The sequence below is a fragment of the Hyla sarda genome, unplaced genomic scaffold (assembly GCF_029499605.1).
Source record: "Hyla sarda isolate aHylSar1 unplaced genomic scaffold, aHylSar1.hap1 scaffold_496, whole genome shotgun sequence".
In the NCBI taxonomy this organism is placed as follows: Eukaryota; Metazoa; Chordata; class Amphibia; order Anura; family Hylidae; genus Hyla; species Hyla sarda.
The window spans coordinates 184687-210417 of record NW_026610507.1 but is presented as its reverse complement, the minus strand read 5'-3'; the positions used below and the strand labels follow the sequence as shown (position 1 = coordinate 210417).

Genomic DNA, 25731 nt, shown 5'->3' with positions numbered 1-25731 from the left:
TCTGTACTTTGGTCTATATTGATGCGGGACATAGACAGCCAGCTGATGACCAATCCATTAGTGTAATGGATGGCTGGAAGCATTTGTCTTTGCCTTTGCAATACCACAGAAGCAATGCATGGTCAATGTACAGCAATGACACACCTGTGTGAACAGCCAGGAGACCCCCCCCCCCCCCATGTTATGTTACATAGTTACATAGTTAGTACGGTCGAAAAAAGACATATGTCCATCAAGTTCAACCAGGGAATTAAGGGGTAGGGGTGTGGCGCGATATTGGGGAAGGGATGAGATTTTATATTTCTTCATAAGCATTAATCTTATTTTGTCAATTAGGAACATTCAGCACCCACCCGCTATCAAGGCAGCTGCCTATCATGTCATGCCCTACCTGCACAGGTGTGCTGGCTACTCAAATGATCCAATTAAGGAGGCCATTTAGTCAGCAGCAGCAGAAGTCCTGTGCCTGGACGCTCCAACAGCGGCCAGACACAAGCAGAAGCAGAAGCAGCAGAAGCAGCAGCAGCACCACCTTTTGTTTTTTGGCTGCAGCAGCAGCAGCAGCAGCAGCAAGGCCCACAGGGCTGGCTAGCTGGCTAGCCAGCAAGCAGGTAGCAATGAAAGTAGGAATCTTTCTTTTTAACCCTGTAAGGGGGTGGTGCACTGTACCCGAAGATACTGCCATATCGGGTCAATGCATAGGGCGACGGAAGCAAGCTTCGAAATCGGCCCCCGTTCTCAAAAATCCATTTAATATATGGTCCCCAGATAGGGGACGTATCAGATATTAAACTGATAAGAACAGATACTACACTTGATCTTAGCCAAAAGGCCGAGAAGCGATAACCGTGAAAGGGGCGGGCCCAACAAGGTCCCCTTCATGGGCACTATCACTGCTTGCTGTCAGGGAGGCTGCCAGACAATTTTCCATGCACACTCTGGGCTGGGGGGCAGTCAACCACCAGTACACACAGCAGAACCTAAACCCATACCATTATTGCTAAGCAGCAAGACAGGGGCCCATTGCACTCCCACGGGGCCTTTTTAAATGCAATCCATAACCCGGATTTGCCAGGAACCCTTCTTACTCCTCCTACTTGCATGTGACACTGGGCTTAGGATCTGCATAGGAAACACACACACAAGCACACACCTACCTTTGTTGCCTGCAGATGCCTCCTTGGCTGTCCCCAAACGGTATCAAACCAACACCCACGGGAAGCTGTAAGCATAGAGGACATGCCTGCACCCCATTGGACTTACCTGTGTGGGTTAAATCCGGGTTATTTGACAACCTATGGCGGTGATGGTTCTGCTCAGGCAGAGCAGTGCTGATGCTCCTCATAAAGCTGTCGCTGCTGTGAAGGTTCTAGGTGACATCACAAATCCCTATGGTTACATACACAACAAAGCTGGGTTGTTGTTGTTTACACTCTGCAAGGCCTGTGGAAGTGAGTGACATCATAGCACTGTAGTTCTGAGGGTTCTAGATGGATGCAACAATCTCCTGTTGCTTCTATGAAGGCCATAATAGACGACATCACCAAACAGCTCCATAGTCACATACACAGCAAAGGAGAGATGTTGTTTACACCTAGTGATGTCAGTGGTATTGAGTGACATCACAGCACAGTGCTAAGGCTCCTGGGCCTGGACACAGCAGCGGCTGCAATATCTCAATGGAGAATACGTTTATATATATGTGTGTGTGTGCGCGTATATATATATATATATATATATATATATATATATATATATATATATATATTTCTCCGCCGAAATCACTTTTAAACCCATTTCCACCTTTTTTTCCCTTCTCTTCCTCTTACTTTTTTTTCACGTTTTTTTACGTTTTTCTCCTTTTCGCCTCTTTTCTGGGCGTATTATTCTTCTTTTTCTTCTTTTTTTTCGTCTAATGCATACCCCATCAGTGCAGCAATGCTTATTCAATACCGCCAGCAGATGGAGACACTGGGGGATAATTTTCTAAGGATTTATACTGATTTTTCCTGTCTGAATTTGTCGCACAGAAAGTTGCAGGCCAAATATGTGTGACATTTCTGCGACTTTAGCTTCTAGAGCATTTTTACATCATTATACATAGGTTCTGAATACATAAAAAGCGACTGTTCAGCGACAGACAAGTCGCATCGGCTGAAAGTAGGCCAGAATGTCAGTCCATGTTGGAGCAGGTTTAGATACAGTCTAAAGCATAGATCTCAAAGTCTGTGCACAGAATTTAGCAAGGGCCTCGCACCTTCTGATGCATCAGGTAGGTGCACAATAGCATAGCCTAACCCTCTGTACTTTGGTCTATATTGATGCGGGACATAGACAGCCAGCTGATGACCAATCCATTAGTGCAATGGATGGCTGGAAGCATTTGTCTTTGCCTTTGCAATACCACAGAAGCAATGCATGGTCAATGTACAGCAATGACACACCTGTGTGAACAGCCAGGAGACCCCCCCCCCCCCCCCCCATGTTATGTTACATAGTTACATAGTTAGTACGGTCGAAAAAAGACATATGTCCATCAAGTTCAACCAGGGAATTAAGGGGTAGGGGTGTGGCGCGATATTGGGGAAGGGATGAGATTTTATATTTCTTCATAAGCATTAATCTTATTTTGTCAATTAGGAACATTCAGCACCCACCCGCTATCAAGGCAGCTGCCTATCATGTCATGCCCTACCTGCACAGGTGTGCTGGCTACTCAAATGATCCAATTAAGGAGGCCATTTAGTCAGCAGCAGCAGAAGTCCTGTGCCTGGACGCTCCAACAGCGGCCAGACACAAGCAGAAGCAGAAGCAGCAGAAGCAGCAGCAGCACCACCTTTTGTTTTTTGGCTGCAGCAGCAGCAGCAGCAGCAGCAAGGCCCACAGGGCTGGCTAGCTGGCTAGCCAGCAAGCAGGTAGCAATGAAAGTAGGAATCTTTCTTTTTAACCCTGTAAGGGGGTGGTGCACTGTACCCGAAGATACTGCCATATCGGGTCAATGCATAGGGCGACGGAAGCAAGCTTCGAAATCGGCCCCCGTTCTCAAAAATCCATTTAATATATGGTCCCCAGATAGGGGACGTATCAGATATTAAACTGATAAGAACAGATACTACACTTGATCTTAGCCAAAAGGCCGAGAAGCGATAACCGTGAAAGGGGCGGGCCCAACAAGGTCCCCTTCATGGGCACTATCACTGCTTGCTGTCAGGGAGGCTGCCAGACAATTTTCCATGCACACTCTGGGCTGGGGGGCAGTCAACCACCAGTACACACAGCAGAACCTAAACCCATACCATTATTGCTAAGCAGCAAGACAGGGGCCCATTGCACTCCCACGGGGCCTTTTTAAATGCAATCCATAACCCGGATTTGCCAGGAACCCTTCTTACTCCTCCTACTTGCATGTGACACTGGGCTTAGGATCTGCATAGGAAACACACACACAAGCACACACCTACCTTTGTTGCCTGCAGATGCCTCCTTGGCTGTCCCCAAACGGTATCAAACCAACACCCACGGGAAGCTGTAAGCATAGAGGACATGCCTGCACCCCATTGGACTTACCTGTGTGGGTTAAATCCGGGTTATTTGACAACCTATGGCGGTGATGGTTCTGCTCAGGCAGAGCAGTGCTGATGCTCCTCATAAAGCTGTCGCTGCTGTGAAGGTTCTAGGTGACATCACAAATCCCTATGGTTACATACACAACAAAGCTGGGTTGTTGTTGTTTACACTCTGCAAGGCCTGTGGAAGTGAGTGACATCATAGCACTGTAGTTCTGAGGGTTCTAGATGGATGCAACAATCTCCTGTTGCTTCTATGAAGGCCATAATAGACGACATCACCAAACAGCTCCATAGTCACATACACAGCAAAGGAGAGATGTTGTTTACACCTAGTGATGTCAGTGGTATTGAGTGACATCACAGCACAGTGCTAAGGCTCCTGGGCCTGGACACAGCAGCGGCTGCAATATCTCAACGGAGAATACGTTTATATATATGTGTGTGTGTGCGCGTATATATATATATATATATATATATTGTAAGGATTCCTCCTTGGGGATTAGCTCGGGGATCGTCCTGGACCACGCCACAGGATGCGTTTCTTCTCAATAAACCAGCAAGCAAACGGTTCTAATGCAAATCTGGCACCTTGCCAGTTTTATTACACAGGTTGCAGGGAAAGAAATAAACAAAAAGCAGGAACAAACAAAATCCTAGACCGTCTGGTCACTGACTACACAGATCAGCTTGTCCTGACTAACAACCGCTGAGCTACCCTCAGCCGGTTAAACATATGTCCCCTGCAACCTTTTACTCACAATTCATGTCACTCTCTTTGAGCCACTCAGCTCGGGCTGTGTACTCCTCAGCAGCCTCTGTCTCTTCCCTACAGCCCACATGCTGTCTCCTAGGAAGAGCCCCAACTATTCTGTTCCTTTTCCTTTTAAACACACAATTTCCCTTCCTGATACCTCATTAAGCAGGCCACAGGTGGAGCATTCTGCAGAGATAGCAAGGGAAATACACCCTTTCCTTGCCACACTGCCACATATCCCCCCCCTCTGCTCAGACCACCGGGAAGGAGCACTTGTATTCAAAAGGCAGAGTCCAACTGCCTTTCCTTTTCCTTTTCCTTGAACAACTACGTCCAACAGATTTTGAGGCACTTGGCTTCCTTCATCAGATTTTATCTGCACCACTTCAATGGTGCACCCTTCTTTCATTCGCACTTTCATCAGCCACCGAGCACAAGACTTTTGGTCACCTTTGACAAATTCCTTGTAAAAAGCTCCATTCATGTCACACCTTTCCAACACCAGGTTCTTCATCTTGGTCTGTGCAGTGCTCTGGACTCTAGGTGCGGACAAGGCAGATGCTCTAGGCCATTGTCTTCTTCTGTCACTGGTATGACCATTGCGCGAACTTTGCTGGTGGCCAACCGAGCCTGTATCACCCATTTGCAGGTCTTCTAAGTCATCCTCCACAATTTCAGGAGGCTTCCCTTTAATGCACCTGTCCCTCTTCTCCTTGAGACGGACTCTTCTCCAAATTCTACTTCTGCGGACTTTCTTCCAGTGTTTTCTAATCCAGTGCCTCTCAGGGTTTCCACCACGACCCAGACTTCTATCACAGTGACCTCTTTTTAAGGACTCTGCTTTCTTATTAGCCCTTTCTTTAGGGACACCGACTTTCACAGGCTCATTTTTAGGCTGAAAACTCTTGGCTCCTTTAGCCAGTTTTTCACCTGCACCTTCAGATGTGTCACTGACTTTACTTGCAGCTTCTGCAGTTATCTCTGGTTTAACTTCTACCTCAGAGAACTTCTCTTCCTCAGAATTTTCACCATGCAATGTTAATATATCTGCAGCTTCAGAGGACTTCCCATATGGTTTCACCTCAGTCTCAGCTTCAGAGGACTTCCCATATGGTTTCACCTCAGTATCAGCTTCAGAGGACCTTTCATATGGCTTCTTCTCATGGTCTTCAGACTCTACTGTTTCTTGCGTCCATTGTTCAGACTCCGCCTTTTTTAGAGAAAGCATCCCTGTCTCCAGTAGCTTTTGCCTCACAAGCAGTTTTTCTTCTTTTACACGGACGGCTGTGGCTTTGGCCTCAATTTCCATCTGAGACACTTTTAACCTCTCGTTAGCCAGTTCTGCTATAACTTGGTCACGGCTTTCTTTTAGGACCTTCATGCCCCCTTCCAGCTTTAAACATTTCTGCTGCTCACTCTTGAGCTTAGAAGAGTTCTTCTTCTCACTTTCCAGCAATTCTGTCAAGTTTTTGACAGTATCCTCCAGGGACAGCAGTTGTTCTCTCATCTGCTCATTGTCTTTATTCAGTTGCGCCATCTTGGACACTTTCTGCTCATAGACTTTTAGCTGAGCCTCTTGTTCAGAGAGCTGAGTACCCAGTGCATCCAAGGCAGCTGCGCGAGACTTAATATGCGTTTCGTTCTGCGCCTCCAGGCTCTGCACCTTATGAGCCATTACCACTTTCTCCTTCTCCAGCTCTTCCATGGCTACCAACCTAGCCTTGTGATCACTTTGTAGAGCCAGATATGCCCCACACAGGACATTCACTTCTTCATCCTTGAATGAGATCTGCTTGGCCAGAATCTCCAATTCTCTCTCCTTGCTGGTCATAAGACCCTGGGAGCGGGACAGTTCATCCTGCAGAGCCGCAAACTCACTTTTGTGGCGCTCCATATCTTTCTGCAGCTGAAGCGTCGCTTCCTGCTCTTTATTCAAGTCTGCAAGCGTTTTTTCTTTCTCCTCTGTCAGGTGATGAACTACTTCTTCCTTTTGAGACAATTTAGCAGAAACCATCTGTAAGGTTTCTTCAAGGTTCTGGATCTGCTCCCCTTGTTTACCAAGACCAGCGCGTTTTTTCCGAGATCTCTTACTTACAGCGGTCTCCTTACTCTCGCTGCTGGACCTTGTGACATTCTCTTGTCCTCTGACAGTCACCTGTGCTTGGCCTGTCTCTTCCTTCAAGCAAACTCGTTCAGACTCTTTTCCACCTTTAGGAGTAGTCTCCCCCTTTTCAAGGGTCTTGGCCACTTGGGCTTCAGGGTAGTTCCTGGACAGTCTCTCTGGACTGTCTCTCTGCTCACTGGCAGACTTCTCTTTCACTTCAACACTGTCTCTCTGCTGCCCAGCAGAAAGGTCTAGGGCTCCTGGGTCTGCAACAACATCTGGTCCAGTGGTTCGACCTTCCTGGTAACGATCCATCTCTGGTCCAGACATCACATCTCCTTCACTCAGGACTCTGTCTATGACAGTAAGCGCAGCACCCAGCTCCACATGTACTCTCTTCAGTACTTCTGCATTATCCACAGACATCTCTGTAGCTTCTTTTCCAGTCACCTCTTCCAGATGACCGCGCAACTCTAGCCCCACCTTGGGCTCATCTTCAGCTGGCGGATGGAACCCATGTTCCTGTACCTGATCCGTTTCTGGTTTCACTGAAGATTCTGTTTCAGTCAGAGGCACACTTGTCACTTGAGTCGCTGGATCCTCTTGGACTTGACTCATGGTCTGGTCTTCAGCTCCCCCAGCAGTCTGGCAGACCCCTATCTGACCTACATCTAGTAACTGCTGACACTCCCCGTCCTCAGCCTCTGCTGAGTAACTCTCCTCTAATGTGTGATGCAAGTCAAGTGTTGTGGGCCTATCAGGTGTACCCGCTCTAGTCACCTGACAGTCTTCCCATAATTGCTGAAAAAATGGAAAATCCGTCCCCAGTACTACATCATACTCCAAGGAGGGCTCTATTGCAACCTTATGACCTATAGTACCATAGGGAGTAGAAATACAGACATTAACCGTTTTATAACCCCAAATACCAGCCTGCATAGACACTATAGCAGGGTCTGGCTTTCTCCTGCTGGACTTTACCAGACTTATTACACATCTAGGGTCTAACAAAACTGTCATCTTTTTACCTTCTATTGCCAGCTCACACAGGTTTTCTTTTGTCCTGTCAGAGGTGGCAGCAGTTCTCTTTACATCTGAACACAACATAAGTTTTTCAACAAAAACATTATCAGATTGCACATGTTCAAAATTTACAGGACAGTTCATAGCACTAGGACCTAACTCAGGCAAAGTGTGTTTTGTTACATTTTCTCCCAGTCCTGCATTTAACATTTTCTGTTCACCAGATTTTTTCAATCCGATCTGCACAGTGTGAACAGTCTCATCAGTCTTCATGAGGGGTTCCCCACCCTCACATGATTTTGCAACTGGACATAGGTTGTTACCACCTTGAACACTGTTCACACAGTCAACTAGGGAAACACCACCCTCCGACTCAGCTTTTTTATGCACAGTCCCATCATTTTTATGCACAGTCTCATAGTCACTAAACATGGCCCCCATAACCCCTGGAACAGTCTTACCAGAATCTCTTGCCGTCCAATCAGTTAAGGGCTGGTGCTGGACACCTCTCACCAGCTTCTCTGTTGTAGAACATCGCTCCACTTGCTCTTTAAGTAGCTCTGCAACTTTAAACCCAGCATCACTGTTAGGCTGCAGTGCACACTGTAGTCTTGCAGCTTGGCTTACTCCCACTTTAGTCAGGATCTCTGTCTTGACTTTCTCATAGTCCCGTAAGATCTTTGGATCCAGTTCACAATGAACTTTTTGGGCATCTCCTCCAATGAATCCAAACACCAAGTTTCCCCAGTGTGTCTTGGGCCATGCCTCATGTGTAGCAATCTTTTCAAACTCTGAAAAGCTTGCTTCCTCTTGTGCTGCAGCAGTCTGCAACAAAGCACTTATCAGGACATCCATCTTGCAACACTTCAAACCTTGCAAACACAGTATAGTCCTCTGCCGAAATGTCAGCCGCTTGTCAACAAAATTTTTCCGTTGCCCCTAGCAACGCCTTTATACACAGTCTCAAAACGTAATCTGCGCTCTGCAGGTGGCCCGTCCACCTGTCTCCTTACTTGAGAAAGAGTGCCCACTCGCTTGATGCGATCTGTTGCCCCTAGCAACAACTTCACCACAGGCGCAGTCCTGCTCTTGTACTCCACAGCTGGGCTCGTCCCACTGTCTCCTCTCTGAGAAAGAGTACACCCTTGCACCATGCACGGTAGTTTTCTCTTGGCAACAACTTCACTGCAACTCGACCACTGGTTGCTCCTAGCAACGTGTTTGCCCGCATCCGACACCAATTGTAAGGATTCCTCCTTGGGGATTAGCTCGGGGATCGTCCTGGACCACGCCACAGGATGCGTTTCTTCTCAATAAACCAGCAAGCAAACGGTTCTAATGCAAATCTGGCACCTTGCCAGTTTTATTACACAGGTTGCAGGGAAAGAAATAAACAAAAAGCAGGAACAAACAAAATCCTAGACCGTCTGGTCACTGACTACACAGATCAGCTTGTCCTGACTAACAACCGCTGAGCTACCCTCAGCCGGTTAAACATATGTCCCCTGCAACCTTTTACTCACAATTCATGTCACTCTCTTTGAGCCACTCAGCTCGGGCTGTGTACTCCTCAGCAGCCTCTGTCTCTTCCCTACAGCCCACATGCTGTCTCCTAGGAAGAGCCCCAACTATTCTGTTCCTTTTCCTTTTAAACACACAATTTCCCTTCCTGATACCTCATTAAGCAGGCCACAGGTGGAGCATTCTGCAGAGATAGCAAGGGAAATACACCCTTTCCTTGCCACACTGCCACAATATATATATATATATATATATATATATATATATATATATTTCTCCGCCGAAATCACTTTTAAACCCATTTCCACCTTTTTTTCCCTTCTCTTCCTCTTACTTTTTTTTCACGTTTTTTTACGTTTTTCTCCTTTTCGCCTCTTTTCTGGGCGTATTATTCTTCTTTTTCTTCTTTTTTTTCGTCTAATGCATACCCCATCAGTGCAGCAATGCTTATTCAATACCGCCAGCAGATGGAGACACTGGGGGATAATTTTCTAAGGATTTATACTGATTTTTCCTGTCTGAATTTGTCGCACAGAAAGTTGCAGGCCAAATATGTGTGACATTTCTGCGACTTTAGCTTCTAGAGCATTTTTACATCATTATACATAGGTTCTGAATACATAAAAAGCGACTGTTCAGCGACAGACAAGTCGCATCGGCTGAAAGTAGGCCAGAATGTCAGTCCATGTTGGAGCAGGTTTAGATACAGTCTAAAGCATAGATCTCAAAGTCTGTGCACAGAATTTAGCAAGGGCCTCGCACCTTCTGATGCATCAGGTAGGTGCACAATAGCATAGCCTAACCCTCTGTACTTTGGTCTATATTGATGCGGGACATAGACAGCCAGCTGATGACCAATCCATTAGTGCAATGGATGGCTGGAAGCATTTGTCTTTGCCTTTGCAATACCACAGAAGCAATGCATGGTCAATGCACAGCAATGACACACCTGTGTGAACAGCCAGGAGACCCCCCCCCCCCATGTTATGTTACATAGTTACATAGTTAGTACGGTCGAAAAAAGACATATGTCCATCAAGTTCAACCAGGGAATTAAGGGGTAGGGGTGTGGCGCGATATTGGGGAAGGGATGAGATTTTATATTTCTTCATAAGCATTAATCTTATTTTGTCAATTAGGAACATTCAGCACCCACCCGCTATCAAGGCAGCTGCCTATCATGTCATGCCCTACCTGCACAGGTGTGCTGGCTACTCAAATGATCCAATTAAGGAGGCCATTTAGTCAGCAGCAGCAGAAGTCCTGTGCCTGGACGCTCCAACAGCGGCCAGACACAAGCAGAAGCAGAAGCAGCAGAAGCAGCAGCAGCACCACCTTTTGTTTTTTGGCTGCAGCAGCAGCAGCAGCAGCAGCAAGGCCCACAGGGCTGGCTAGCTGGCTAGCCAGCAAGCAGGTAGCAATGAAAGTAGGAATCTTTCTTTTTAACCCTGTAAGGGGGTGGTGCACTGTACCCGAAGATACTGCCATATCGGGTCAATGCATAGGGCGACGGAAGCAAGCTTCGAAATCGGCCCCCGTTCTCAAAAATCCATTTAATATGTGGTCCCCAGATAGGGGACGTATCAGATATTAAACTGATAAGAACAGATACTACACTTGATCTTAGCCAAAAGGCCGAGAAGCGATAACCGTGAAAGGGGCGGGCCCAACAAGGTCCCCTTCATGGGCACTATCACTGCTTGCTGTCAGGGAGGCTGCCAGACAATTTTCCATGCACACTCTGGGCTGGGGGGCAGTCAACCACCAGTACACACAGCAGAACCTAAACCCATACCATTATTGCTAAGCAGCAAGACAGGGGCCCATTGCACTCCCACGGGGCCTTTTTAAATGCAATCCATAACCCGGATTTGCCAGGAACCCTTCTTACTCCTCCTACTTGCATGTGACACTGGGCTTAGGATCTGCATAGGAAACACACACACAAGCACACACCTACCTTTGTTGCCTGCAGATGCCTCCTTGGCTGTCCCCAAACGGTATCAAACCAACACCCACGGGAAGCTGTAAGCATAGAGGACATGCCTGCACCCCATTGGACTTACCTGTGTGGGTTAAATCCGGGTTATTTGACAACCTATGGCGGTGATGGTTCTGCTCAGGCAGAGCAGTGCTGATGCTCCTCATAAAGCTGTCGCTGCTGTGAAGGTTCTAGGTGACATCACAAATCCCTATGGTTACATACACAACAAAGCTGGGTTGTTGTTGTTTACACTCTGCAAGGCCTGTGGAAGTGAGTGACATCATAGCACTGTAGTTCTGAGGGTTCTAGATGGATGCAACAATCTCCTGTTGCTTCTATGAAGGCCATAATAGACGACATCACCAAACAGCTCCATAGTCACATACACAGCAAAGGAGAGATGTTGTTTACACCTAGTGATGTCAGTGGTATTGAGTGACATCACAGCACAGTGCTAAGGCTCCTGGGCCTGGACACAGCAGCGGCTGCAATATCTCAACGGAGAATACGTTTATATATATGTGTGTGCGCGTATATATATATATATATATATATATATATATATATATATATATTTCTCCACCGAAATCACTTTTAAACCCATTTCCACCTTTTTTTCCCTTCTCTTCCTCTTACTTTTTTTTCACGTTTTTTTACGTTTTTCTCCTTTTCGCCTCTTTTCTGGGCGTATTATTCTTCTTTTTCTTCTTTTTTTTCGTCTAATGCATACCCCATCAGTGCAGCAATGCTTATTCAATACCGCCAGCAGATGGAGACACTGGGGGATAATTTTCTAAGGATTTATACTGATTTTTCCTGTCTGAATTTGTCGCACAGAAAGTTGCAGGCCAAATATGTGTGACATTTCTGCGACTTTAGCTTCTAGAGCATTTTTACATCATTATACATAGGTTCTGAATACATAAAAAGCGACTGTTCAGCGACAGACAAGTCGCATCGGCTGAAAGTAGGCCAGAATGTCAGTCCATGTTGGAGCAGGTTTAGATACAGTCTAAAGCATAGATCTCAAAGTCTGTGCACAGAATTTAGCAAGGGCCTCACACCTTCTGATGCATCAGGTAGGTGCACAATAGCATAGCCTAACCCTCTGTACTTTGGTCTATATTGATGCGGGACATAGACAGCCAGCTGATGACCAATCCATTAGTGCAATGGATGGCTGGAAGCATTTGTCTTTGCCTTTGCAATACCACAGAAGCAATGCATGGTCAATGTACAGCAATGACACACCTGTGTGAACAGCCAGGAGACCCCCCCCCCCCCCCATGTTATGTTACATAGTTACATAGTTAGTACGGTCGAAAAAAGACATATGTCCATCAAGTTCAACCAGGGAATTAAGGGGTAGGGGTGTGGCGCGATATTGGGGAAGGGATGAGATTTTATATTTCTTCATAAGCATTAATCTTATTTTGTCAATTAGGAACATTCAGCACCCACCCGCTATCAAGGCAGCTGCCTATCATGTCATGCCCTACCTGCACAGGTGTGCTGGCTACTCAAATGATCCAATTAAGGAGGCCATTTAGTCAGCAGCAGCAGAAGTCCTGTGCCTGGACGCTCCAACAGCGGCCAGACACAAGCAGAAGCAGAAGCAGCAGAAGCAGCAGCAGCACCACCTTTTGTTTTTTGGCTGCAGCAGCAGCAGCAGCAGCAAGGCCCACAGGGCTGGCTAGCTGGCTAGCCAGCAAGCAGGTAGCAATGAAAGTAGGAATCTTTCTTTTTAACCCTGTAAGGGGGTGGTGCACTGTACCCGAAGATACTGCCATATCGGGTCAATGCATAGGGCGACGGAAGCAAGCTTCGAAATCGGCCCCCGTTCTCAAAAATCCATTTAATATATGGTCCCCAGATAGGGGACGTATCAGATATTAAACTGATAAGAACAGATACTACACTTGATCTTAGCCAAAAGGCCGAGAAGCGATAACCGTGAAAGGGGCGGGCCCAACAAGGTCCCCTTCATGGGCACTATCACTGCTTGCTGTCAGGGAGGCTGCCAGACAATTTTCCATGCACACTCTGGGCTGGGGGGCAGTCAACCACCAGTACACACAGCAGAACCTAAACCCATACCATTATTGCTAAGCAGCAAGACAGGGGCCCATTGCACTCCCACGGGGCCTTTTTAAATGCAATCCATAACCCGGATTTGCCAGGAACCCTTCTTACTCCTCCTACTTGCATGTGACACTGGGCTTAGGATCTGCATAGGAAACACACACACAAGCACACACCTACCTTTGTTGCCTGCAGATGCCTCCTTGGCTGTCCCCAAACGGTATCAAACCAACACCCACGGGAAGCTGTAAGCATAGAGGACATGCCTGCACCCCATTGGACTTACCTGTGTGGGTTAAATCCGGGTTATTTGACAACCTATGGCGGTGATGGTTCTGCTCAGGCAGAGCAGTGCTGATGCTCCTCATAAAGCTGTCGCTGCTGTGAAGGTTCTAGGTGACATCACAAATCCCTATGGTTACATACACAACAAAGCTGGGTTGTTGTTGTTTACACTCTGCAAGGCCTGTGGAAGTGAGTGACATCATAGCACTGTAGTTCTGAGGGTTCTAGATGGATGCAACAATCTCCTGTTGCTTCTATGAAGGCCATAATAGACGACATCACCAAACAGCTCCATAGTCACATACACAGCAAAGGAGAGATGTTGTTTACACCTAGTGATGTCAGTGGTATTGAGTGACATCACAGCACAGTGCTAAGGCTCCTGGGCCTGGACACAGCAGCGGCTGCAATATCTCAACGGAGAATACGTTTATATATATGTGTGTGTGTGCGCGTATATATATATATATATATATATATATATATATATATTTCTCCGCCGAAATCACTTTTAAACCCATTTCCACCTTTTTTTCCCTTCTCTTCCTCTTACTTTTTTTTCACGTTTTTTTACGTTTTTCTCCTTTTCGCCTCTTTTCTGGGCGTATTATTCTTCTTTTTCTTCTTTTTTTTCGTCTAATGCATACCCCATCAGTGCAGCAATGCTTATTCAATACCGCCAGCAGATGGAGACACTGGGGGATAATTTTCTAAGGATTTATACTGATTTTTCCTGTCTGAATTTGTCGCACAGAAAGTTGCAGGCCAAATATGTGTGACATTTCTGCGACTTTAGCTTCTAGAGCATTTTTACATCATTATACATAGGTTCTGAATACATAAAAAGCGACTGTTCAGCGACAGACAAGTCGCATCGGCTGAAAGTAGGCCAGAATGTCAGTCCATGTTGGAGCAGGTTTAGATACAGTCTAAAGCATAGATCTCAAAGTCTGTGCACAGAATTTAGCAAGGGCCTCGCACCTTCTGATGCATCAGGTAGGTGCACAATAGCATAGCCTAACCCTCTGTACTTTGGTCTATATTGATGCGGGACATAGACAGCCAGCTGATGACCAATCCATTAGTGCAATGGATGGCTGGAAGCATTTGTCTTTGCCTTTGCAATACCACAGAAGCAATGCATGGTCAATGTACAGCAATGACACACCTGTGTGAACAGCCAGGAGACCCCCCCCCCCCCCCATGTTATGTTACATAGTTACATAGTTAGTACGGTCGAAAAAAGACATATGTCCATCAAGTTCAACCAGGGAATTAAGGGGTAGGGGTGTGGCGCGATATTGGGGAAGGGATGAGATTTTATATTTCTTCATAAGCATTAATCTTATTTTGTCAATTAGGAACATTCAGCACCCACCCGCTATCAAGGCAGCTGCCTATCATGTCATGCCCTACCTGCACAGGTGTGCTGGCTACTCAAATGATCCAATTAAGGAGGCCATTTAGTCAGCAGCAGCAGAAGTCCTGTGCCTGGACGCTCCAACAGCGGCCAGACACAAGCAGAAGCAGAAGCAGCAGAAGCAGCAGCAGCACCACCTTTTGTTTTTTGGCTGCAGCAGCAGCAGCAGCAGCAAGGCCCACAGGGCTGGCTAGCTGGCTAGCCAGCAAGCAGGTAGCAATGAAAGTAGGAATCTTTCTTTTTAACCCTGTAAGGGGGTGGTGCACTGTACCCGAAGATACTGCCATATCGGGTCAATGCATAGGGCGACGGAAGCAAGCTTCGAAATCGGCCCCCGTTCTCAAAAATCCATTTAATATATGGTCCCCAGATAGGGGACGTATCAGATATTAAACTGATAAGAACAGATTTTTTTTTTTTTAACTTGGCTACCCCTGAGGGGTATCTTTTTATTTAGAATTCATAACATTTTACAAAGTGCATTACGATTTATAAATATAATTTTTTTTTCAATAAAAACAAATTTTGATAATAAAATCACATATAACAATAAAAGTTCACATAAATACAATCATAATACACTTAAAATGGGCACTTGGTGGCTTTACAAAAGGGCGTTCCATTCATTAAAATACCATTTTCTAGCTAATAAAGGATAATATTTCTTGTCTAATAAAAAGTACTGGTACATATCACTAAAACAAAGAGCTAAAACATCATTCACAGATAAAATCTCATGTTTAAAAAGTAAAATGTTTCTGGCATTCCATAGAGCTGCTTTAACACAGTTTATGATCTTCCATGCCATTGTCTCTTGAGTCCGTATTGGGCATTCCAGACATCCATAAAAAACAGCTGCAGAGTTTAAGTCCTTTATTTCTGTTATCTTCTTCACCAGAGGGAGTATTTTAGTCCATATCCTTTTTGCATAAAAACAAGTCCAGAAAAGGTGGTACACGGTCTCGGGTTCCTGGCAGCCCTCCCTCGGGCATACTGCAGTGTTGGCCATCCTTCTTCGGTGCTGGAATGCCCGGCATGGAAGACACTCGTGTATGCAGCTCCAGGCCAGATCTTTCTGTGAATTAAAAAGATAAATCATATTTGCCATCTTCCATATTTTCCTGCATTTCTCTTCATTAAAATTATTCACAGGGGCAATAAAACCACTTTCTTTAATATATTTTAACATTTTTTTGCTATTAGTTACTTCATTAATACTTTTTCCGTTAAAGTTGTACAAGTTGAAAATTTTCTCTAAAATCTTGTATTGTTGGGGAAGATTAAAAGCATAAGGACAGCTTAAAACAGTTTTAAACCACCCATTCCTCCTCATAAAAAAACCTGTATTAAAACGGATAAAATATGACCAGTAACTATCCTTAAAAAGTGTGCTAACACACATGCTAAAAAACTTGGTAAAAAGGAACGCCCTGATGTCGGGGAAGTCCTTTCCACCCATACCTTTTGGCATCATGACGATCTCTCTTCTCAATTTTTCACTCTTGGAGCTCCATAAAAAGGTAAAACATGCTTTAATAATTTTATTTAAAATCATTTCGGGGGGTGGAAAGACCATGCCAAGATACAATAAAATGGGTAAAATCACCATCTTTGTAACTAAAACCTTCCCCTCCATCGTTAGCTTTCTCATGTTCCACATACAAATTTTTGTGTTTATTTTTTGAGCCACCAAGTCCCAGCTATTAAAACCATTGTTTGACTCACTGAAGGAGACCCCTAAAATCTGCACAGACTCAGACACAGGAATGGGTAAATCCCTTAAAAACAGTCCTCCTATATTTAAAACACTGCTTTTATTAAAATTTACCTTAAAACCGGAGGCACAACAAAAAAATTCAACTTGCTTTAGGGCTTTTTGAAGCGATGGGGTGTCCCTTCCGAGCACTGCCACATCGTCCATGTACCCCACTACTTTAGCCTCTAGTCCCCCTCCTCCCGGCAGGGGGACCCCTCTTATTTGCTTATCTCTCCTCAAGGTGCATAGTAGAGGCTCAAGCGCACATATGAAAAGTAGTGGGGACAAAGGACACCCCTGCTTCACTCCGGAATTTAAAATCACATCCTGTGTCTTAAAACCGTTAACTAAAATCTTGCTTGTGCAGTTTTTATAAAAGGCCTTAAGAGACAATAAAAAGCCTTCAGGTATACCCATTTTCTCTAAAACCTTAAAAAGATAAAAATGTGACACTCTGTCAAAAGCCTTCTCGAAGTCTAAGGATAAAATGGCTAGTTTTCCGTTTCTAGACTTTGTGTCACTAATCACATCTTTTAAAAGGTTAAGATTTTCCCATATGCTCCTCCCAGGCACCCCACAGACCTGATTTGAATGGATTATTTTCTCTATTACACTTTTTAATCTATTTGCGCACAGTTTTGCCATCACTTTGTAGTCACAGTTGAGGAGGGTGATTGGTCTCCAGTTCTTTAGATCTGACCGGTCTCCCTTTTTGAACAGCAGGGAGACATCACCCTTCCTCCATGAACCTGGGAGGGCTTTTGTTTTAAATACTTCCGTAAAAAGGGAAAAAAGGTCATCTTTTAAAACACCATAAAAAATGACATAAAACTCAATGGGTATACCGTCAGGACCAGGCACCTTACCGGATTTAAAACTCCTGATCGTCTCTAAAACCTCCTGTTCCGAGATCTCCCTCTGTAAAAGAGACTGGGACACAGGGTCTAAAACATTGGTAATCTCTTTCAATGAGTCATTCATAAAATCAATATCAATATTTTTTGTATTAAAAAGATCCGCATAAAATGAATGTACCCTTTTTAAAATACCCTGTACATCTTTTTCTCCTTGTATATTATCAATTAAAACCTTTTTATCCGTTACTTTCTTAAAAAAGTACCTGGAGCAGGTCTCGTTCTCTTCAAGGTGCTTTATTTTGGATCTGAAAATTATCTCTTTTCCCTTCTGCTCCAGGCACTGTTTTATTTCTTTTTTTAAGTCAGTAATTTCTCTATAAACCTCTATACCATTGTCTCTGAATTTGTACAGGGTTTGCAGACGGGTATTTAGAAGGGAGTAAAACTCACGCTTCTCTTTAGCTCTAGAGATCCCTACTCTAATAAAAAACTCTTTTATTTTTATTTTCATTTTCTCCCACCATATACTGATGGGAGTGTTAGGATCTCTTACCCGTCTGCAGTCCTTGTAGAAGTTGATAAAATCGGATAAAACCTGCGGATCTTCTAAAAGGGATACATTCATCTTCCAGGCATTCCTCCCAGTCTTTTTTCTAAAATCACTCTTCACCTTAAAAGATAAAAGTTTGTGATCAGAAAAAACATTGGTTAAAACATCACACTTAAAAGGCAGTACTTGATAAGAACAGAAGATAAAATCGATCCTGGAGCTGCAGTTTGCGTTGCTCCAGGTCACACCGTCTCTTTCTGGTAAAATACTATTGCATTTCTTAAAAACATCAGTAAGTCTAAAATCAATAATCATATTTTTTAACATAGAAGATGTTTTATCATAGTTTCTACTTACTGAATTGGTAAAACGGTGCTCCCCCCTTAAAATACAATTAAAATCACCTGCTAAAATAAGAGGTTCAGAATCATTGATAAAAAGGGGTAAAATCTCTAACATCCGTGCTCTATCATTTTTATTGGGTGAACCATAAAAATTTAAAAACTGCCATTTAATACCATCAATAAAAGCTTTAACCAATAAAATTCTGCCTGGTAAAATCTCATGAATAAAATCAATAAAAGCATTTCCTTTAAAAAGTATAGCGACCCCTGCTGATCTGGATTCGTTAGATCCAGACCAGACTGATGGACCTTGTACCCAATCTTTTTTATACTTTTCATAATTTAAACTATGCGGGATGCCGCACTCCTGCAGGAAAACCACAGAAGCAGCAAAAATAGACAAGTAGTTAAAAAGGGCAACCCGTTTCGCTCGTGAACTTATACTTCTTACATTCATAGACAATCCGGACAACTCAGCCATTGGAGATGTAAAAAAAAAAGGGAGGCTCAGATAACAAACTAAAAACCAGATTGCGCACTGGAGCTCTCGTTACCCCCCACCTCCGACTCTACCGTACACATAGAGGAAGCCGGAGAGGAACCACCATCGCTCGAGCAGCCCCCCTCTTCCAAGACCACAGGTGTATAGACGGAGTACATTGGTAAGAACAGCTTCTGGGCTCCATTCTCTTTTTCGGCGTCCACCTCTTGCCCCTCCATAGGGGTCGGGTGCGTACTTAGGTCCGTTTCCGGGACCTCGGAGATGGTCACCCCTGAAACCTCCTCCTGGCTGGGAGGAGGAGGGGTATCCACCGCTGGGACCTGTGGAGGAGCTTCACTTGGAGCCCCCGTCACAACAGGAACTTCCATCTGCTCCTCCTGGACCACCTCCGAGTCCGGACGCCCTTTGGAGCCCCTTCGTCTTTTCACCTTTGCTACTCCGTCCGGGTTTTCACACTCAGGGGGACCCCGAGCAGGAGGACCTTCCGGGGTGGAATCGGGCACCTCTCGCTCTTCCACCTTCTCTGAGGTATCTGCCCGATCCCCTCTCGCATTTCTCTTCCCCGGCCTCCTCTCATTTGGGGTCCCCCTTTCCACCTGTGCCTCTTTCTCCTGGGGTTCTTTTGGGGGGGCCGTGGTCTCCATCTCACAGCTTACCTCTTCTTGTGGGGGGTGCTCCTCCTCTCTGGCTTTTCCCCAGGCTGGTCTCCGGACGTCTCTCTTGGGTTGCCCTTGCTGTTCTGTGGTTTTTTTTGGTCTGTGGGGACAGAAAGCATACACGTGACCAAAGTGACGGCAAAAATTACATCTCAAACCCTTATCACATTTTTCTGTTTCATGTTGCATGCTTCCACATTTCTTACAGGAACTTTCACAATTTTCCTTTATGTGCCCATAACGTTGGCACCTTCTGCAGAAGTTTGGCATTCCCGCAAAAAAGAGGTCGCCACACACATTGTTTAATTTAAAACGAGCAGGCGGTAATAGTATCCCCCCTGGGAGGGTGGGGTCTTTGTTGCACGTGACTTGATATCGCCATTTTGAGGTCCAGACACCACAGTCGTTCATGATTTTTCCTCTGAACTCCACCTTTTTAAAGTAGGCTGCCAGGAACCCATCGATCTCTCTCTGATTTACAAAAGGGGAGTACATCTTCACGACAATCAACTTGGTTTCATCTAGGACGTGCTCGACAATTTGGATACCCTTAAGCCTCGGATCATCTTGCTTTGGAATTTTCATAACTGCATCTAAGAATACGCCTTCCCCTATGAAAGTGCAGTCGTAGATCCTCCGCTTAGGGTAATCCTGGATGGCCAAAATCTCTCGCTTACGAACATTAAGAATCTTGTCGAGCACGTCCTCTATCACGAACCTCATGCCACGTGCATCCGCCGCATCACCTGTGAGAATGACCCGCACAGTGTGTTTAATCCGGGCATAAGCCGGTACCGAACCAGGATCTAGATCTTCATCCATGGTTCATTCGTGTTTTGGTCTGGTTCTCTCCGCTCCAACCAACCAGCCAATTCGCTCAAACCTCTCTCCACCCGAAGGCTTTGAGAGGCGATCGCAACCCGTTACCCTGGGACTAAGCCCTCTCCCCAATAGCAACAAGTGGGTGAAGCCCAGGCAATAAACCTGGGCGATCCCACAAGGCCGAGGAGAGGGGTACCCGAGTACCTTCTGACCAGATCTCCTGTATTACTACACTTGATCTTAGCCAAAAGGCCGAGAAGCGATAACCGTGAAAGGGGCGGGCCCAACAAGGTCCCCTTCATGGGCACTATCACTGCTTGCTGTCAGGGAGGCTGCCAGACAATTTTCCATGCACACTCTGGGCTGGGGGGCAGTCAACCACCAGTACACACAGCAGAACCTAAACCCATACCATTATTGCTAAGCAGCAAGACAGGGGCCCATTGCACTCCCACGGGGCCTTTTTAAATGCAATCCATAACCCGGATTTGCCAGGAACCCTTCTTACTCCTCCTACTTGCATGTGACACTGGGCTTAGGATCTGCATAGGAAACACACACACAAGCACACACCTACCTTTGTTGCCTGCAGATGCCTCCTTGGCTGTCCCCAAACGGTATCAAACCAACACCCACGGGAAGCTGTAAGCATAGAGGACATGCCTGCACCCCATTGGACTTACCTGTGTGGGTTAAATCCGGGTTATTTGACAACCTATGGCGGTGATGGTTCTGCTCAGGCAAGGCAGTGCTGATGCTCCTCATAAAGCTGTCGCTGCTGTGAAGGTTCTAGGTGACATCACAAATCCCTATGGTTACATACACAACAAAGCTGGGTTGTTGTTGTTTACACTCTGCAAGGCCTGTGGAAGTGAGTGACATCATAGCACTGTAGTTCTGAGGGTTCTAGATGGATGCAACAATCTCCTGTTGCTTCTATGAAGGCCATAATAGACGACATCACCAAACAGCTCCATAGTCACATACACAGCAAAGGAGAGATGTTGTTTACACCTAGTGATGTCAGTGGTATTGAGTGACATCACAGCACAGTGCTAAGGCTCCTGGGCCTGGACACAGCAGCGGCTGCAATATCTCAACGGAGAATACGTTTATATATATGTGTGTGTGTGCGCGTATATATATATATATATATATATATATATATATATGTATATATATTTCTCCGCCGAAATCACTTTTAAACCCATTTCCACCTTTTTTTCCCTTCTCTTCCTCTTACTTTTTTTTCACGTTTTTTTACGTTTTTCTCCTTTTCGCCTCTTTTCTGGGCGTATTATTCTTCTTTTTCTTCTTTTTTTTCGTCTAATGCATACCCCATCAGTGCAGCAATGCTTATTCAATACCGCCAGCAGATGGAGACACTGGGGGATAATTTTCTAAGGATTTATACTGATTTTTCCTGTCTGAATTTGTCGCACAGAAAGTTGCAGGCCAAATATGTGTGACATTTCTGCGACTTTAGCTTCTAGAGCATTTTTACATCATTATACATAGGTTCTGAATACATAAAAAGCGACTGTTCAGCGACAGACAAGTCGCATCGGCTGAAAGTAGGCCAGAATGTCAGTCCATGTTGGAGCAGGTTTAGATACAGTCTAAAGCATAGATCTCAAAGTCTGTGCACAGAATTTAGCAAGGGCCTCGCACCTTCTGATGCATCAGGTAGGTGCACAATAGCATAGCCTAACCCTCTGTACTTTGGTCTATATTGATGCGGGACATAGACAGCCAGCTGATGACCAATCCATTAGTGCAATGGATGGCTGGAAGCATTTGTCTTTGCCTTTGCAATACCACAGAAGCAATGCATGGTCAATGTACAGCAATGACACACCTGTGTGAACAGCCAGGAGACCCCCCCCCCCCCCCATGTTATGTTACATAGTTACATAGTTAGTACGGTCGAAAAAAGACATATGTCCATCAAGTTCAACCAGGGAATTAAGGGGTAGGGGTGTGGCGCGATATTGGGGAAGGGATGAGATTTTATATTTCTTCATAAGCATTAATCTTATTTTGTCAATTAGGAACATTCAGCACCCACCCGCTATCAAGGCAGCTGCCTATCATGTCATGCCCTACCTGCACAGGTGTGCTGGCTACTCAAATGATCCAATTAAGGAGGCCATTTAGTCAGCAGCAGCAGAAGTCCTGTGCCTGGACGCTCCAACAGCGGCCAGACACAAGCAGAAGCAGCAGAAGCAGCACCACCTTTTGTTTTTTGGCTGCAGCAGCAAGGCCCACAGGGCTGGCTAGCTGGCTAGCCAGCAAGCAGGTAGCAATGAAAGTAGGAATCTTTCTTTTTAACCCTGTAAGGGGGTGGTGCACTGTACCCGAAGATACTGCCATATCGGGTCAATGCATAGGGCGACGGAAGCAAGCTTCGAAATCGGCCCCCGTTCTCAAAAATCCATTTAATATATGGTCCCCAGATAGGGGACGTATCAGATATTAAACTGATAAGAACAGATACTACACTTGATCTTAGCCAAAAGGCCGAGAAGCGATAACCGTGAAAGGGGCGGGCCCAACAAGGTCCCCTTCATGGGCACTATCACTGCTTGCTGTCAGGGAGGCTGCCAGACAATTTTCCATGCACACTCTGGGCTGGGGGGCAGTCAACCACCAGTACACACAGCAGAACCTAAACCCATACCATTATTGCTAAGCAGCAAGACAGGGGCCCATTGCACTCCCACGGGGCCTTTTTAAATGCAATCCATAACCTGGATTTGCCAGGAACCCTTCTTACTCCTCCTACTTGCATGTGACACTGGGCTTAGGATCTGCATAGGAAACACACACACAAGCACACACCTACCTTTGTTGCCTGCAGATGCCTCCTTGGCTGTCCCCAAACGGTATCAAACCAACACCCACGGGAAGCTGTAAGCATAGAGGACATGCCTGCACCCCATTGGACTTACCTGTGTGGGTTAAATCCGGGTTATTTGACAACCTATGGCGGTGATGGTTCTGCTCAGGCAGAGCAGTGCTGATGCTCCTCATAAAGCTGTCGCTGCTGTGAAGGTTCTAGGTGACATCACAAATCCCTATGGTTACATACACAACAAAGCTGGGTTGTTGTTGTTTACACTCTGCAAGGCCTGTGGAAGTGAGTGACATCATAGCACTGTAGTTCTGAGGGTTCTAGATGGATGCAACAATCTCCTGTTGCTTCTATGAAGGCCATAATAGACGACATCACCAAACAGCTCCATAGTCACATACACAGCAAAGGAGAGATGTTGTTTACACCTAGTGATGTCAGTGGTATTGAGTGACATCACAGCACAGTGCTAAGGCTCCTGGGCCTGGACACAGCAGCGGCTGCAATATCTCAACGGAGAATACGTTTATATATATGTGTGTGTGTGCGCGTATATATATATATATATATATATATATATATATATATATATATATATATTTCTCCGCCGAAATCACTTTTAAACCCATTTCCACCTTTTTTTCCCTTCTCTTCCTCTTACTTTTTTTTCACGTTTTTTTACGTTTTTCTCCTTTTCGCCTCTTTTCTGGGCTTATTATTCTTCTTTTTCTTCTTTTTTTTCGTCTAATGCATACCCCATCAGTGCAGCAATGCTTATTCAATACCGCCAGCAGATGGAGACACTGGGGGATAATTTTCTAAGGATTTATACTGATTTTTCCTGTCTGAATTTGTCGCACAGAAAGTTGCAGGCCAAATATGTGTGACATTTCTGCGACTTTAGCTTCTAGAGCATTTTTACATCATTATACATAGGTTCTGAATACATAAAAAGCGACTGTTCAGCGACAGACAAGTCGCATCGGCTGAAAGTAGGCCAGAATGTCAGTCCATGTTGGAGCAGGTTTAGATACAGTCTAAAGCATAGATCTCAAAGTCTGTGCACAGAATTTAGCAAGGGCCTCGCACCTTCTGATGCATCAGGTAGGTGCACAATAGCATAGCCTAACCCTCTGTACTTTGGTCTATATTGATGCGGGACATAGACAGCCAGCTGATGACCAATCCATTAGTGCAATGGATGGCTGGAAGCATTTGTCTTTGCCTTTGCAATACCACAGAAGCAATGCATGGTCAATGTACAGCAATGACACACCTGTGTGAACAGCCAGGAGACCCCCCCCCCCCCATGTTATGTTACATAGTTACATAGTTAGTACGGTCGAAAAAAGACATATGTCCATCAAGTTCAACCAGGGAATTAAGGGGTAGGGGTGTGGCGCGATATTGGGGAAGGGATGAGATTTTATATTTCTTCATAAGCATTAATCTTATTTTGTCAATTAGGAACATTCAGCACCCACCCGCTATCAAGGCAGCTGCCTATCATGTCATGCCCTACCTGCACAGGTGTGCTGGCTACTCAAATGATCCAATTAAGGAGGCCATTTAGTCAGCAGCAGCAGAAGTCCTGTGCCTGGACGCTCCAACAGCGGCCAGACACAAGCAGAAGCAGAAGCAGCAGAAGCAGCAGCAGCACCACCTTTTGTTTTTTGGCTGCAGCAGCAGCAGCAAGGCCCACAGGGCTGGCTAGCTGGCTAGCCAGCAAGCAGGTAGCAATGAAAGTAGGAATCTTTCTTTTTAACCCTGTAAGGGGGTGGTGCACTGTACCCGAAGATACTGCCATATCGGGTCAATGCATAGGGCGACGGAAGCAAGCTTCGAAATCGGCCCCCGTTCTCAAAAATCCATTTAATATATGGTCCCCAGATAGGGGACGTATCAGATATTAAACTGATAAGAACAGATACTACACTTGATCTTAGCCAAAAGGCCGAGAAGCGATAACCGTGAAAGGGGCGGGCCCAACAAGGTCCCCTTCATGGGCACTATCACTGCTTGCTGTCAGGGAGGCTGCCAGACAATTTTCCATGCACACTCTGGGCTGGGGGGCAGTCAACCACCAGTACACACAGCAGAACCTAAACCCATACCATTATTGCTAAGCAGCAAGACAGGGGCCCATTGCACTCCCACGGGGCCTTTTTAAATGCAATCCATAACCCGGATTTGCCAGGAACCCTTCTTACTCCTCCTACTTGCATGTGACACTGGGCTTAGGATCTGCATAGGAAACACACACACAAGCACACACCTACCTTTGTTGCCTGCAGATGCCTCCTTGGCTGTCCCCAAACGGTATCAAACCAACACCCACGGGAAGCTGTAAGCATAGAGGACATGCCTGCACCCCATTGGACTTACCTGTGTGGGTTAAATCCGGGTTATTTGACAACCTATGGCGGTGATGGTTCTGCTCAGGCAGAGCAGTGCTGATGCTCCTCATAAAGCTGTCGCTGCTGTGAAGGTTCTAGGTGACATCACAAATCCCTATGGTTACATACACAACAAAGCTGGGTTGTTGTTGTTTACACTCTGCAAGGCCTGTGGAAGTGAGTGACATCATAGCACTGTAGTTCTGAGGGTTCTAGATGGATGCAACAATCTCCTGTTGCTTCTATGAAGGC

At 45.6% G+C, this 25731-nt stretch overlaps 7 non-coding genes and 1 pseudogene across 7 annotated transcripts; all 8 read right to left on the bottom strand.

Moving 5' to 3' along the window:
* Positions 1-653: 653 nt before the first annotated feature.
* Positions 654-844, bottom strand: LOC130337369 (U2 spliceosomal RNA). The gene has a single exon (XR_008878258.1). It is a non-coding gene; the product is annotated as a U2 spliceosomal RNA (small nuclear RNA).
* Positions 845-2957: 2113 nt separating this feature from the next.
* On the bottom strand, positions 2958-3148 carry LOC130337368 (U2 spliceosomal RNA). Its single transcript, XR_008878257.1, has one exon. It is a non-coding gene; the product is annotated as a U2 spliceosomal RNA (small nuclear RNA).
* Positions 3149-10427: 7279 nt separating this feature from the next.
* LOC130337378 (U2 spliceosomal RNA) lies at positions 10428-10618 on the bottom strand. Its single transcript, XR_008878266.1, has one exon. It is a non-coding gene; the product is annotated as a U2 spliceosomal RNA (small nuclear RNA).
* Positions 10619-12713: 2095 nt separating this feature from the next.
* LOC130337367 (U2 spliceosomal RNA) lies at positions 12714-12904 on the bottom strand. The gene has a single exon (XR_008878256.1). It is a non-coding gene; the product is annotated as a U2 spliceosomal RNA (small nuclear RNA).
* Positions 12905-14997: 2093 nt separating this feature from the next.
* Positions 14998-15187, bottom strand: LOC130337398 (U2 spliceosomal RNA). Its single transcript, XR_008878283.1, has one exon. It is a non-coding gene; the product is annotated as a U2 spliceosomal RNA (small nuclear RNA).
* A 5173-nt stretch (positions 15188-20360) lies between these two features.
* LOC130337407 (U2 spliceosomal RNA) lies at positions 20361-20493 on the bottom strand (annotated as a pseudogene).
* Positions 20494-22570: 2077 nt separating this feature from the next.
* Positions 22571-22761, bottom strand: LOC130337366 (U2 spliceosomal RNA). Its single transcript, XR_008878255.1, has one exon. It is a non-coding gene; the product is annotated as a U2 spliceosomal RNA (small nuclear RNA).
* A 2097-nt stretch (positions 22762-24858) lies between these two features.
* LOC130337365 (U2 spliceosomal RNA) lies at positions 24859-25049 on the bottom strand. The gene has a single exon (XR_008878254.1). It is a non-coding gene; the product is annotated as a U2 spliceosomal RNA (small nuclear RNA).
* Positions 25050-25731: the final 682 nt, after the last annotated feature.